This window comes from Triturus cristatus, chromosome 11 (assembly GCF_964204655.1).
Source record: "Triturus cristatus chromosome 11, aTriCri1.1, whole genome shotgun sequence".
Taxonomy (NCBI): domain Eukaryota; kingdom Metazoa; phylum Chordata; class Amphibia; order Caudata; family Salamandridae; genus Triturus; species Triturus cristatus.
In genome coordinates this window covers 465,083,993-465,097,197 of record NC_140594.1, presented here as the reverse complement: position 1 = coordinate 465,097,197, position 13,205 = coordinate 465,083,993, and positions in this window count along the sequence as shown.

Sequence of the window (13,205 nt, the reverse complement as noted above, 5' to 3'; positions counted from 1 at the left end):
CTCTGCATCCACGAAATCCAGGGAGTCAACATCAGAGAGTCTATGTTCCGGGGGTGGAGTCTGGCTCAGCAGGTTGGTGTGATCATCTTCTGCTGTCAGTTCTTGGTCACCTGTGGAGCAGAGGGGAAATGGTCATTGAAGAGCACCCCTCAAGCTTGGTGTTAGATGTATCTTATTTACAGGTTATACACCACACAGTTTGCAAGTTATCACATTGTATAGCTGCACAGTACTGTGCATCATGACATGATGTTGAGGTGCATGCATTACTTGTCCATGGTGTGACATGTCAATAGATACCATGCCACATGTGCTGATTTTGTGATTACAAGGACATGTTGTCATCTAATGACTAGTGACACAGCGACTTTATGTGAAGCATCTTTGTTGATTACTCTGCATGGCAGACGTTACATCTGAGCATGAACTAGCCATTGTTATCTCATGCATACCTTTTTCATGTCATGTGCTTTGCTTTATTTGTACGACAGACCATGCTTGCTTTGTTTTCATGTGGTCCTTGATGTTCTACACCCATTGCACTTACAGATAGCATTCAGTGGTGTGCATGATTGTGCCTTGAATTTCTTCAACATGTGATTTGGTGAGTCACACTTTGGTGTCTGTGACAGTTACATACGCTTAGCTGTCAGTACCCAGTAAGTGGCAATTGGATCTGTGATAATTTTGGTGGGATGTGAGGGCTGGTGTAGTCATATGGCTCCATGCTTTTTGAGAGGAAAGGCGGGGTGAATGCACTGTCTACTTGCCTGTTCTGTTGGCACATTTGAGGGGAATTTCTGACATATCTTTCGGGGTGTGTGGTAGAGTACTCCATCCTGCTCAGCTGTGGGACAAGGGTACCTAGTGGGAGTTGTGGTCCTGGCGTCCCACACACCCCGCCTCCCTGTGACGATGACTACCTACCTGTCAGTTTGATGAGTGAGATCCAATGTCTGCCACATGGTTGTGGGTCGGGGAGTACTCCATATTGCTCTGCTTTGGCACAAGGGGGCCTGGTGGGAGTTGTAGTGTAGGCTTCCTCACCATAGACACCCCTCCCTGTTCAGATGGCTACCTACCTGTTACTTTGAAGTGAGCAATGCAATGGCTGACAGAAGGTTCTGGCTGGTGTGAGAGATCCATCTTGCTTTGTGACAAGGGTGCCTGGTGAGTGTTGCGGTGCTGGTACAATGGCTGCCACATGCTTCTGGCTGGGGGTGTTGCTCCATCCTGCTCAGGGGTAGGACAAGGGGGCCTGTTGGGAGTTGTAGTGCAGGCTTCCCACACACAAACACCCCTCCATGTGAAAATGGGCAACTACCTGTGTAGTTGACAGAGTGATGGAATAGGTTACACATGGCTCTTGGGTGGGGGGGACTGTTCCATCCTACTCAGGGGTGGGACAAGAGAGCATAAGATGGCTACCTACCTGTTAGGTGAAGGTGAGCAATGCAATGGCTGCAACATGCTTCTGGGTGGGGGGGTGCTCCAGCCTGCTCAGCTGTGGGACAAGGGGGCCTGGTGGGAGTTGCAGTGATGGCTTCCAAGCCACAACCCCCCACTCGCTGTTAAGATGGCTACCTACCTGTAAGTTTGATGAGTGAGAATCAATGTCTGCCACATGCTTCTGGCTGGGGGGAGTGTTCCATGCTGCTGGACTGTGGGAAATGGGGGCCTTTTGGGAGTTGTAGTGCTGGCCTCCCACCCACAGACACCCCTCCCTGTTAAGATGGCTACCTACCTGTATATTTGGTTGGTGAGATACAATGGCTGCCACATGCTTCTGGCTGGGGTGGAAGTGCTACATCCTGCTCGGCTGTGGGACAAGGGGGTCTGTTGGGAGTTGTGGTGCTGGCTGCCTATCCAAAGACACCCCTCCCTGTTCAGATGACGGGCTCCCTGTGAAGCTGCGGAAGTGATTGGTTGCACATGGCTCTTGGGTGGGGGGAGTGTTCCATCCTGCTGAGCTGTGGGACAGGGGGCCTGGTGGGAGTTGTAGTGATGGCTTCCCACCCACAAACACCCCTCCCTGTTAAGATGGCTACCTACCTGTACGTTTGATTGGTGAGATACAATGGCTGCCCCATGCTTCTGGCTGGGGTGGAAGTACTACATCTTGCTGGGCTGTGGGACAAGGGGCCCTGTTGGGAATTGTGGTGCTCATTACCTATCCAAAGATACCCCTCCCTGTTAAGATGGCTGGCTCCCTGTGGAGCTGAGGATGTGATTGGTTGCACATGGCTCTTGGGTGGGGAGAGTGTTCCATCCTGCTGAGCTGTTGGACAGGGGGCCTGGTGACAGTTATAGTGCAGGCTTCCCACCCACAAATACCCCTCCCTGTGAAAATGGCTACCTACCTGTGAGTTTGATGTGAGCAAACACCATTCCCTGTTAAGATGGCTACCTACCTATAAGTTTGATGTGATTAATAGAATGGCTGCCACATGGTTCCGGGTGGTGGGTTTGCTCCATCCTGCTCAGCTGTGGGACAAGGGTGACTGGTGGGAGTTGTGGTGCAGGCTTCCTAAACACATATCCCCTCCCTGTGAAGATGGCTACCTACCGGTAAGTTTGGTTGTTGAGATGCAATGTCTACCACATGCTTCTGGGTGGGGTGGTGGTAGTGCTCCATCTTACTGAGCTGTGGGACAAGGGCCCTGGTGGGAGTTGTAGTGGTGGCTGCCTGTACAAATGCAACCCAGGGTATGTTGCTAGCTACCTTTGGGGTGAATGAGAGGGAGTGAATTTTGGATCTGTGAGATGTGTTGGGGAGTGTGTGGTGCAGATGAATGGATTTGGGCCTAGGAGGTGTAGCTTTGTAGTTTTGCAAGACAGTACATAGCAGTGTGATGGTAGACATTTGTTTGTACTTACCAGCCTCCACTCCCCCGTCTACTACTGACAGACTCTCTGGATTCAGTATGGCAAGCACCTTCTCCTCCCATGCAGTGAATGTTCTTGGTGGAATGGGAGGGCCACCGCCAGTCATCTGAGCCAGCAGACGGTTCTTGTAGTTCTTCTCTTTCACCTGCATCTTCAGGTCATGCCACCTCTTCATGATCTCATTCTTGGTGTCTGGGGTGGTCCCTACTGCATTTACCTTGTTCCCCACATTTGTGCTCTGGTGGTAAATGGTGTCTGTTGGACCAGGTCACCAAACAATTGTGGTTCTACTCTGAGTATCTCACCTGTCATGACTGACAACTCATTGTCAGTGAATTTGGGCATTTTCTTTTGTGCCATGGTGTGTGATGTGCAAATGGTTTGAGGTGAAGTTGTGAGGGTGATGGGGGTGGTGTAGGTGGTGTGTGTGTGTTGTTGTGCCGGTGGGATGTGTGGTGTTTTGCCTATCCAATGTACTGCAGGGTTTAGTTTCTTCAGTGCTGGAGTAGTGCAAAGGATTCTGGTCAGGGAAGGGGTAGGTTTTATACTCAGCTATGTGGGTGTGTCAAAATGGAGTATTGCTGTCAGGTGTGTTGTGTTGGTTGTCCTGGGATTTGTATTTTTTTGGTTGCCCTGGGGGTGTTTCCTTGGGGTGTGTTGGGTGTTTTGGGGGACTGGGCTAGTTTGATGTGTACACTTGGTGACCTTTTTGTGTGTTTTTATTGTCAACTGCCATATTAGTTCCGGTGTGGCCACGGCGGTGGGTATGCAACAGTCCTTCTGCCTGCTCTCCCATTCATCACTGTTAGCGATTGCGGCAGTCGGAAACAGAAGATCTTTCCGCTATCAACGCAATCGGATACTAATTGTGCGTGCGGTCACTCCGCTGGCCTTGCGGCGGGTTTGGGTTTTTCCGCCGTGAATCCGACCACCGTGGACGGATTTTAAGCTGCTCTGCCCGCTACCGGCAGTCTTTTGTGGCATCATTCCGCCGCGGTCCGATTTTTCTGGCAGTTGATCATAATATGACCGGCGGTTTTCCCGCGATACATGCGGACGGTTAATTTCTGCTACCATGGAGGTTGGGATGGTTTTCCAACCGCCATCCTAATAGACCCCAACATACCTGATACAGGTATAATGTGATGCAGGGCTTTTTCAACGTACCGCCTCTCTTGATGCATCACGTTGTAAATTGGCTGCATTGTTTATGCTGCCGCTGCATCACATAAGTGACGCAATAGAGGCACAAGAGTGTCTCAAGGGACTTGTAAATATCCCCCTTCATTGTTAACCTTTATGTTATTCTTCTTTTTTTCATATTGTCGTACACTGGTTTCCACTGAATATTATATTACAAGTAACTTTATATTTGAAACAAGTAATATAACTTCTCTGGTGTCACACCTCTACCAATGTTTCCACAGGAGTTCGGTCCGTCTCCTTTCAAATGGAGCATATGGATAAGAACTTTTAATGCACATCTAATAATGGGCAAAGATATAGACCTGACACAAAAAATAATGATTGTAGTACTTCCTTGAAGTTAAAGGTCAAAACATGTTTGACAATCTTACACCCTATGTTTCTTCAGCTGGTGATTATGACATTGCCGAAGAGCTAGTAGAATTTCAAATGGCCATTCAGCAGATAGGTAAGTATTTTCAAGGTAAAGAAAATGTTGTGGTATTCTGATAAAATGTTTTGCTATAGCTCAAGGACCCAAGGAACCAGTGGAAGCGTTTGTCACTGCTCTCAAGGTTCTAGCCAAGGACTGTGATGTTGAAGGATTTACATCTCACATGCTCCTTCAAGAGTTCACAAGAACGATTTAAAAATATCCAACCTTTGAAAAAGCTCTTGACATTGCTGGCAGAGTTTGCAATCCAACTCTAAACAACTCAAGTCTTTCATATAACAGTTTTATGAATGTTGGCTCCTCCTCAACTCTTACTATTCATCAGCTGCAGTTTTTTCATTTTGCTTTAAATCACACTCTGATGTAGCTGCAGTCAAATAGTATACTTATAAATCGAAGAACAAAGAAAAAAATCAATATTCGAGATCTGTGCAATGATACCAAACAGCAAACAAATCCAAACAGTCCTTGTGTTCTAAATGAGGTTCACTGTTGCATTTGGCCAATTTCTGCAATTTCCTGCAAACGGACAATCTGCAAAAAGTATCAAGTGAGCAAGGTGGAAAGAAAATGGAATTACGATATGCTGCTTAGGATGAGTTGAATGCGTCTCATGACGTATCTCATGATTCTTTCCTGTGTCACAATGTCAACAAGTTAGAGTAAATAACTGGTTGTATCTACTGATGTGGTGCACAGTAACCCTGGGCGTAGTTCGCGAAGTAGCACTTCGCGAAGCTACGCAAAGTGCAGTTCGCACTACGCGAGCTACGCTTAGCACTTCGCGAACTGCGTAGTACCTTGTTCGCACTGTGCCAGATGTCGTTTTCAATGATTGCACAGTGCGGACAAGCAACCGGCACTGTGCAATCATTGAAAATGGCATCTTGCACAGTGCGAGCTGTAGTTTTCTGCTGCTCGAGTAGATTTTTACTCGAGCGGCAGCTTTCTCAACGCGAACTGGTAGTTTCTCATCGCGAGCGGTCGCGAGCATACGCGACCACTCGCAATGAGAAACCTGACCTCCTCACGTTGGGAATCTCGCCGGGAGGTTTATTTTTCATGCTCGCGATCGCCAACTTGATGTTGCTGATCGCAAACAAGGAAAAAGTCTCGCCGGATGTCATTTTGCTTGTTTGCGGTCGCCAACTTGACGTTGAGGACCGCGAGCAAGCAAAAAAGGACCGCAGCACTACGCAACATTACGCTACGCGTGTTCGCACTGTGCTACGTGCAGTTCGCGTAGTGCGAAGTAGCGCGAACTTCGCAAACTACGCGAGCGTAGCGTAGTACTTTGCCCAGGCTTAGTGCACAGCACACATGGTTAGTGGAAACTATCTGAAAAGGTGCTGGACCACTTATTCAAATGTCCAATAATAATCTTACCATTCAATTTCTGATAGATTCAGGGGCAAAAATAACAATGATAACCTACAAAAAGTTTGAAACACAAAGTTTGGCTCTGAATGTAGCAACAGGGTTGTGTGACTGTGAAGTATGTAGTATTGATCTTTGTGGTTATTGGAATTTGTATTGAATGTTGATTGAGAACCTTCCAAGAATATAGTCTGGCTTTTCGTGGAGGAAAATACGTGTTCAGAGCTTCTGAAGTTGATATGTATGGCATGTTTTGTCTGAGAGTAGTATTAAACCAAAACCAAAATTAGTTGATATTATTGTAAACACTCTCGCTTCCAAAGACAAAGAGCACCTGAGATCTTTCCTTGGCATGTATCAGTTCTGCTCTAAATTTTCGTTAGGCGTTGCAAATATATCTAAAAGTTTTAGACTGCTATGCAAAAAGAAAAATGTATTTGGAATGAAGATTGTGACATAGTCTTTACTAAAGTCAAAAGAATAATTTCAGATGCCCATGCATTGCACCTGTCTACAGAGAAGAGAGTCAGACAAATAATGGTAAATGCATGTGCCTATGGTTTGGGTTCAGTTCTTTCTCACGTAGTCCACCAAAAGTACACCATTGGTTTCACTTCCCACACGTTATAGCCTGCTGAAATTGGGTTATTGGTTGAGGGTGGTAGAAGCCCAACTTAGGCTACCCTTGTCAGGCTGTACCACAAAAGTCATTAATTTAACCTGTGCTTAACCTGCTGGTAGCTCATCGCAGGAGCTGGTTTAACTTAGAGGCAGTGTGTGAAGTATTTATGAAGTGCACAAACAATAATAAAATAAAATCACATGGTAAGAAAATTCCCAAACCAATTTAAAACAATAGAGAAAATGTTTGTAAATAAAATTGCACCACAACAACAAAAATCTAATCAGTAGAAACAGAGATATTCAATGGTATTTTTAAGTAAAAATAGCACCTAAAAGCAGAAAGAATCCACTCGCTGTTATCTGGTCATGCTAGACTGGGGTAAAGTCACAAATTCAGTGCGACCGTGATGGAGTGTGGGCTGGATGCAGGAACCATGTTACTCCCACTGAAAAAGTTACCTTTTTAAAGTCTTGTGTGGAGAGTTCAATTTGCAGTGGAGGAAGCTGAAATGAGCAGGGGAAGTATCACAGATGATTATCGTTATAGCGAGATGAGCAGACCTGGCATCTTAGACAGTCATTGCGGTAGCACAAAGATCAGGTCAGGCATCACACACGTTCATTGCTGAAGCTTTGTGTTGGTTATCACTGTGAGTGTTGTTGCTGTAGCATGAAGTTTAGATCGCGTGTTGCCGGTCAACTCTTCAGGTCACTGTATCGTGAAGAGTACGGTTCACTGGAGCTTCATATTTGAGGTTGTCATGGGCGGCACAGTCTTGCCGCGATTGAATCCCTTTGCAGTCACAATAAGCCCACAACTTCAAGATTTCGACCTTTTTCACATGAGGAGCTCAAATGGTGCCAGGTAAGGGTTTAGGACCTGTGGATGAATTTCTTGGGGATCGGGAACTCACTCCAGCAGAGGCCAGCATGACTCAGGCATGTCCACTTGCAGGCCTAGTGGGTCCAGTGAAGCAGGTCAGCTGGGCTGTTGCATGGAGGAATCTGGAACTAATTGTGTCCCTGTAGGTCAGAGAGGAGGTAAGTCAGCTGACCTTTGGAGTCACCAAGGTTAGACTGGGATGAAGGGAGCAGGTCCAGTCTTCCTTCTCAGAGAACAAAGTATCCTTCAAATAGCAGGGCAGTCCTCTGGGAGCAGACGGGCATTCATTTGGGGAGCAATGTTCACATGTTCATGAGTGCACTGATGAGCTTTCTTAGGATCCAATATTTATACCTGGTGCCAGCCTTTGCGTATTGAGGAACACTTTGTCCAACCTCTACTTCCAGTTCTGGAAAGTTATTTGCATTCCCAGTCAAGGCTCCAAGAAGTCTGGGGTGCCAAAAGACTGGTTTCAGGTTCCTTTGTGTATGCTGGAGGCAAGCCTTCTTGAAGTGTATGTGGGGTAGGGAACAGCTCCGCCCCCAGCTATCCTGGCAGTATGACCTATCCTCCTGTCTACACCAAATCACCATTGTGTCACTGTCGAGAAGGAATACACAAACCCCAACAGCTGATTCATGCACAGTCATATAACCCGGGACCCTAGTAGAATGCACAAATGGTTAGGACAAGAAAATGTACACTCCTAAAATTGGCATGTTCAGAATTGTGACTTAAAATCTGACTTTACAATTAAAAAGGATTTTTGAGAACTTTTAATTTGAGTCCAAACATGACAACTCTACCTGCTCCCAATCCAAAGTTAGCACCTATTAAATGTAATAAGCTACCCAGTGTTTGTCATTGGGAGAGATAGGCCTTACAGTAGGTAAAACAACTTTAGGAGATTTTCACTACAAGGACATGTAAAACTTAAACCCACATGTCCTACTTTTTAAATAGAAGCACCATGCCCTATGAGTATTATGCAGCCTACCTTGAAATTTATAATGGAATGGATTCACTAGTAGTATCCAATGTCACTGTTTTCAAGTCCCGATGAAGGTAGATGGATGATCAATGTTTTCTCTTGTCCACAGTGGCTTGGCTTCATGTAAAGTGAAGTCACAATGGACTGTCTACTATCACCTTTGAAGACCAACATTTTGCTACTAGGACCTTGTTTTCTACTATATTTTATTTCCTGGAACTTTTAATTTGATTTCTTTTCCAGGTTTTTCTATTTCTGTATGGGGTTTCTAGCATCCGCATTGTCTTTGTTATATATAGTGGTTTTAGCTTTTATATATTGTATACATGATTTATTTATTGCTAAAATATTAAAATGTGATTCTTCACATACTAGTTGACTTCAATAATTTACATATTGACAATGAACTGTTATGGTACTTATAGACTGCTGGAACAACTTAATATTTTAGTCATTATTTTTATTATTTTTGGTATAGAGTTTTTGTGTTTCTGTGTTTATTCTTAATTGGTACCCCATACCCCTATTAAGATGTTCACTGCCCCATTCTGTATATTGTTCTGTTTTTTACTACCAGGATCTGTATTATTTAAGCACACACGTCCTACCTTTTAAATATAATGCACCCTGCCCAATAGACATTTTAGGCCTACTTTACTTGGCGTGACAAATCTGCAATAAAAAGGAAGGGTTTGATCTGGCAAAATGTTTATTTTGCTAGTTAGAAATGGCTGTTTAAAACTGCACTACAGGCGACCATGGCAGGTCTGAAACATTCTTTAAAGTGCTACTTTAGTGGGTTGCATAATGAGTGATGTAGGCCCCCGAGTAGCATATAACTTACTGGCCCTGGGTGCATGTGGTACCATTTACTAGGGACTTACAAATTGCCATGTTTTAGTGAGAGAGCATGTTAGCACTGGTTAGCAGTGGTAACAAGCACAGAGTCCTAAAGCAAACAATAACTAATTCAGTAAAATCAGAGGAGAGAAGTCAAAACGTTTGGAAGCGGCCCTGCAGAGATGGCCAGATTCAACTGCTACAATACAAAGTTATTGAAAAATAATTCTTGGTGTGCGCTTGCGGGTGTCAAAATTTCGTTTTTATGAACATGGTTTTCAATTTCTTATGAATTGCGATCATAAGCTGTTGACATCTTGCCTGGTTCTAAAATAAATAAGGCCATTGCAAGATTATCTAATTTGACAAACAAGCTATTGGAATACAATTTCAAAATGAAATATATCTCAGAATGGTGGAATGTATGGGCTGGCTGACTTTCTAGACTTCTACTTCCTGTGGGTTGAAACTCAGGTCAAGATGATAATGACACTGGGAGGCTTGGCCAAGATGGCAGCCGGGGCGGATGCGTGATAGAGAGCTCTACCGATGGCCTGCTGAAAATCCTGAATTCTCCGCTGGTCCTTGAGTACGCAAGGTACCCTCCTCACACTTGTGCAGACCCCGCGCCTGGGATCATGTACTCTACTAAACCACGTCCGGAGGTGCGCACCTGTCTACTGCACTACAGCCCTACACTTACCAGCCAAAGCTGGACTGAATTGTACAGATCGGAAGCCCCGCGGGGAACCACCTGGACTGGGCAGGGGCACTCCTGAAGCTGCTGGTCCTTTACAGCGCTGAAACCTGCAAAGAGCCAACTTTCACCCATTCCGTGATGCCATAGTAAGACACAGGCAGCGGACTGGCAATGCTGGCCCAGGATTCCTAAGCGTGTGACCCTGCAGCCCATTGCGGTTTCCTGGAGGCCCCCTTCCAGTTCTTCTTGACTTCCCGACATCACTTGCTGGTGCAACAGCCTGGCCTGGATGACCCATGGGGAGCACAGGGCCCGTCACTGCCCCCAAGAAAAAAGACCTGGAAACGTAACACATGGAAGGGCTGGACAGACATTGGTTTTTGGCTGCGATCACTTCCAACAAATGCTGGGGACAGTAATGATGGGACTGGCACTTGAAGGGCTTTTACAACACATTGCATTAGAGCCAGTGGAAGCCAGACACTGGCACTATCTCACCGGCAACTGCTACATCATGCCCTGTATGGGCCAGTTTAAGGAGGACACCTTCATTCTTTGGTATATGCCCCACCTGGATGTCTAGTACTACTTCTTTCGCTTTCCGCTCCTTCTACCTCTAACCTTGACAGACCACTCTGTGGGCCTTCACAGAACCAGACGAGTGTCTAGATCTGAGTTGCCTCCACCTGCAGCACTGCTGTTTGCCCCCTGCAGAGCACTTAGATACAGCTGCAGTCACTGCATCATAACCCCCCACCAACTGCTACTTCAATATTACTGCCGCGTGCACGCCACTTCTTTCAGGCTGGTGAAGAATAAACCAAACAGGACTCAGGCATTGGCCAGCAGCACACAGGGGACTGAAGCAAGCCGGACGGTTGTGGCACCTGTGGACAAAACTCTGGTGCATACACTGCCTGACCACTCTCGCCAATTCAACAAACTGCTTTCGGCGTTCCTACACATCAAATCAACTCTGGGACCAAAGCTTATCTCCCTGTGCATTGAAGTAGGTAATCTCAGAGAGGATCACAAAAAAACTGAAGGACTGGGTTGAAAGCTCGAAATCTTCACTGGCTGCCCCTCTGACCCACGGTACTCAAATGTGAAGAACACCTTCGGGCCATGCAGGATGAGGTGAAATAACTGTACGGCCTGATCGAGCACCAAGAATGTAGGTCGAAAAGAAACAATGTATGCATAGTTGGCCTCCCTGAGCAGGCAGAAATCCCAAACATGGAGCTCTTCTTAGAAGAGTGGTTCAGAAACAGAATTCTACAGAGCAAACGATCCACGTTCTTCTCAGTAGAGAGAGAGCCCACAGGGTCCCAGGGAGACCTCCCCACCCAGGCACCCCACCACATCCGGTGGTAGTGCATTCATTCAACTATAGAGACTGAGACAACATCCTACAGGTGTTGAGGGCATGGTGTTAGTGGACTGTCAAACACCCCAGTACATATCCACCCAGACTATATTCTGGAGATTCTGAGACGCAGAGCCTCCATCCTTAATGTGAAGAAGTGCCTACGTGATAACAGCATAAAATGCACTCTACAGTTTCCTCCCACCCTCCGGGTGCAACATGACAGCACCACCACCTTTTGTATGACCCGGAAGAGGCCTGTACCTGGCTCGAGCAAAGATGCCTTGCACCCTCACATCGAGACAACCCCGGTCCCTCTCCACCCTGGCAAACACAGAAGCAGCACAGGGCATGCTCCAGACGCCGACCACTGGGGTCCCACCAAAGAGCAGGCTGCAAGTGAAAGGGCCCGAGCAGTGCAAGATGTACGGCAGCAGGCAACGTCACATTCTCCCTCGGGCTCGGAGGCAGAGAACCAACACAAAGACCCTTCTATGTGAATCCAGATCACAGCGGTGCTAGGTTGGGGCTCCACAGTCACCCCGCAAACATCTGAGGACCTGGTGTGATGAACTGTGAATACGTGTGGAGGGGTTATGAAGGGTTGATAAGTATGTTCCGAGGTTGGGTGCGCTCTGACACCTAATCAAAACAAATGACCAGGTCAAGGGAGGTGCTTTCTGTCATTCGGGCCTGCCACTGCTGTTGTACCTGCCATCCCACCATTTACACTGGACCTCTACTACAGAACGGCATACCCCTGGTTCTGAAGGGTCCGCAAAAGCAGGGAGGCCGATTTTATTTTGAAAGGTCCTTACAGATTCAAGAGGAAAGAGAAGACAAATTGAAATTAATAACCTCTCCTGACCAATTTAATGGCATTTCCTTAAAATCGAAGACAAGGAAAGGTTTAGTACCCTATGAAGTCCTGTGAGGAAAAAGTTCTCAAATGATCAAAGGTGGTCTTTACTCTATAAATGAATACATTTACGGTGGCTTTTGCGGATTAAATATATTACCTCAATTATTAACAAGGCTGAATAACCAGCAGGCAGAAAATTCAAATGTGGAAGGTCATCCTCCATTGAATGTCTATTCAATCTAAAGACGAGATTTGATGAAAATTGTTTTAGTCCTGAAGAAGGTGGAAAGTTTAAGAATATCACCGAAACGCCGCGTCGACTTTTAACTATGATATTTTTTAATTATGAGGATTAGTTTCTTTGTGTGATCATTATAGAGTGTAACCCATTTTGGGAGGTATAGATACATTGAATAAATGATTTTTTATAATATGTAATAAATGATTTGGATTTTAATCAATAAGTTTCCCGAAAAGGTTTACTTAGTGCATATATAAGATACAGTGTTTTTCAAAATAGATCGTTAGATTGATATAATACAACAATCCTTTGTTTTTGTTTTTGTTTTAAGAATATTAATTAAGCTCATGAATATTTTTTGACACTTGGTTAAGGATAACACCAAAGGCTTTCTTGATTGAAAATAGGGACTTTTTGTGTTTTTTCGATTATTGGTACCCAGTCTCTTTGTGTGGTGCACATTGGGGTAACTCCCCTCTTAATTTTGAATGCAGCCAATTCTAACCAGTCCTTCTTCCTGCTGTCCTTAATGCCTGCGTTAGTCCCTAGCCTATTGGTTTCGGTCTACTGGGGCAGGGACTCACATCCCCCCCTTCCGTGCGCCCATTGTACTACACTTACTTCAAGACATGGTCCACCAACCTCCAGACAGAGGAAGCATGGCGTGGCCTACACCCAAATGCTAGAAAATACTCGTACTACTCTGGATTACCTAATCGACACACCAGAATAGACTTAATGTATTGTACACAAGAAGCTATTAGCAATCAATCAATTAATCAATCAAACATTTGTA